This window comes from Saccostrea echinata, unplaced genomic scaffold, assembly GCF_033153115.1.
Source record: "Saccostrea echinata isolate AGI-Se365-2 ecotype Australia unplaced genomic scaffold, CSIRO_AGI_Sech_v1 ptg000027l, whole genome shotgun sequence".
In the NCBI taxonomy this organism is placed as follows: domain Eukaryota; kingdom Metazoa; phylum Mollusca; class Bivalvia; order Ostreida; family Ostreidae; genus Saccostrea; species Saccostrea echinata.
Window position 1 is genome coordinate 2,074,046 of NW_026889776.1, and position 3,455 is coordinate 2,077,500.

Consider the following 3,455-nt stretch of genomic DNA (forward strand, 5'->3'; position numbering starts at 1 on the left):
TCAAACTTCCTGCCAAGAAACTAGAAAGTTAAAAATATATGCGGGGTTTTCCAGTGAAAGTTGTCGAGAATCGAACATTGGTAATTTATTGATTTTTTCCAGAAAATTTTATTAGTCCGTTCGGACTAATTAGCCACAGATTTTATTAGTCCGAATGAAAATGTATTAGTCTGAGACTGACGGACTAACGTTAATGTCGAACCCTGTTCAAGATTACTTTAATATATTGAGACAGAAAATTCTAAATTGGCAGTGAAGTTTAGAAAAATATTTGTCTTCTGGTAAGCATGAAATATGTGGAGATATCGAAGAGCTTGAAGATAATATAGATCTAGAGTAATTTAATTTATATCATAATTTATTGCACCACTTAATAGTTAACACTTAGTCTGAACAATTATATGAGATTGAGTTATCATTTCTAGGCCTAAGGGTTCAGCCGGGGTTTTTATTTGAATAAAATGTACAACATTTTCTCTGATGTAAATTCTAGCCTGCATAAATTAAGGTCTAGGACATCATTTGCACTACTGCCTACAAGGATTTTTGTAACATTTACATGTATCAGATGTAAAGTCTGTTTATTTACAAATATTGAGCTACTTTTGATTTTTCCCCTTTTGTACTTTTTACAAGAACATATATACATGTGTAATTGCCTCTGTTGTCTGGGGGTAATGTTTGCATTTGTTAACTAATGTTAAGTCTGTTAAAAGTTGGCATTTGTATTAATGTATACTCTGAAGATCCTTTGCTTATGGTCAGTTTTCTAGTTTTTACAAATATCATATTTGATATAAAATTTCTCAGAGGCATATATTCCAATAATAACTTCCATTTGCTAATTAGATTTTAAGGTGTTTAATGCTGTTTTGCATATTTTGAAATTTGCGCTGGTTTATAATTGACAGATTACCCTCTTGACACCTGTCCATTGTATTGGTGAGGATCTGCCTCAGCCATTCCTGTCTCGGGTAAGTCCCAAAACAGAGAAATGATAATAATAAATACAGATACATATTTATAGCAAAACATGAAAGAAAAATTAATAATGAGGATAATGGAAAAGTAATTGTTCCACATATCAAATTATTGTTAAATATTTATTCTGCAGGACAAATTTTTGCCACCCATATTGAAAGATGTCCAGTTTCATGTATGCATTTTAGTTAAAAAAAAATAGAATTAATTTCATTTTATTTTTTTTTTTATAAATTTAAACTCGGATATGCAAATATTTATTAATTGTTTGTTAAATTATAATTATTTAAAATGATGTTAAATGTTTTTGTAGTTGAATTTCATTGTTTTATTTGAATATACAGTGTCTGCGACCCTTCATCTAAAAAAAATTGACCAAATTTTTTTTTATAGTTTTTTTAAAGATGACAAATTATGACCATGATGACCGGAATAATTCCTTTCTCTAAATTTGTGATTCAATGTTTCCAATTTAGCCACGCAGTTCTAGAGTTAACATCATAAAAATCCATCTGTCACTCTGTCGGTACTCTGTAGTTTTTTTTGTGTCTAGAGATGTTCTCTGAAACTACTGATATATTTAGAATATACCATTTTAATTCTTAAACTTGGTATTTTGGTGTTGATAATTTGTCAAATTTTAAAAAGTTCTTCTTCAATCATAACTTCTTTTACAAGTTTTGATAAGTGAAATTCCTTTCTAAGCTTAACTTTGTAGAAATATCATAGGCTCATTAAGGAATGAAGCTTATTTTAACTTATGTTATACGATATAACATAACTTTGGGCAGTTTATGCTTTATAAACTGGTTTATAAAAAAGCGTAAACTGCCCCAAGTTACAAAGTTACAATCATATAACATAGGTTAAAATAAGCTTCATTCCTTATAATTTAATTTCAGTGTAGACAATAAGACAATTTTTCCTCCAAAAAGTGCTTCAAATTGAGCATAAAAGTAACATCAATCGGAGTAATACGTTTTTGATGTAACTCATTGTGACGTAGGCAATTCATGTTATACGATATAAACAAAATCTTTTATCCAACCAAATGACATGTTACAACTAAAATTAAATTATTACCTCATATGAAGAAAGCTTTCTGACCAGAAATATTTCTTGACCCAGTATCAAGGTCACTTTGACAAGAACAAGGTCACAGGGTACTAATTACATGTATTATATGGTTTTAGTCCTAACTTTGGATTGAAAAAAAAACATTTCCTATCTAGCTTGTAACATGAGCTTTGATTGGTTAGTAAGGCGGATGTAAACTTCTGTACACCTGGCTTGAGCCGGGGTAAAAAAATGTGACGTCACAATGCATAGTTTTTCTATCACAAAAAGCAAATAATATGATGTCACTATGCATGGTTGCAGGTAGTTTGAAACACCATTGGTTGGTCTTGGGTTTACAAAGTATTTATTTGGATACATAGGAAATAAATTTGTTATCCAGGTCCAATCAAGGGTGTACGGAGATTTACCCAGGGTTGTATTCCATACACCCTTTGGCCTCAGGGTGTATGGAATAAAACCCTGGGTAAATCCCCATACACCCTTGATTGGACCTGGATAACTAATAGTATAAGTTTATGCTTGAGATGAAGGGTATTTTTGATAAAAGGTATGCCCTGACCAGGGTAAATAAGACAAGGTCTAGGACACCAGTTTTAGAAGTAAAAAATTCTTACCACATCCATAACTGATGTCATTTTGGAGAAGAACTTTAAAATATGTAAAATTCTATCTTTAAAATAAAACTTTTTACTGGAGTAGTAGCATAAAGTATTGATCATTTAATTAAATAATACAATCATTGCTCTTATCCAGAGGTGTTACAGTCTTCCCTTATTACATTTCCCTAAGATTTTTGACAAGATAACAAGATAACCAGAGTTCTTTTTAGGTCACCTGAGTCACTCAGGTGACCTATTGCTATCTGTTTTCGTCCGTCGTCGTCCGTCGTGTGTTAACATTTGAACATTTTCAGCTTCTTCTCTGAAACCGCTGAACCAATTTCAGCCAATTTTTGCATATGGCATCTATGTGTGAAGGGGAACAAAATTTGTGAATTTCATGGTCCCTGCCCCCCTGGGGCCTGAGGGGTGGGGCTAAAACCATCAAAATTAATGCAATCTTTAAAAATCTTCTTCTTTACTCCTGGACATCAAGCAGTCAAACTGTTTACATGATTGTAATAAGCATTGAGCCCTCTACCAAAATTGTGAAATTCATGGCCCCAGGGTCAGGGGTTCTGGTGCTAGGGCGGGGCTATATAGATCATATAGTGAAAGTGCATTATTTCTTTGAAAATCTTCTTCTCTACTCCTGGGTATTATTGAAACAAATTGAATACATAGTTATGATAAGCAAGGGTGACTCTACCAAAATTGTGAAATTCATGGCCCCAGGGTCAGGGGTTCTGGTGCTAGGGTGGGGCTATATAGATCGTATAGTGAATGTGCATTATT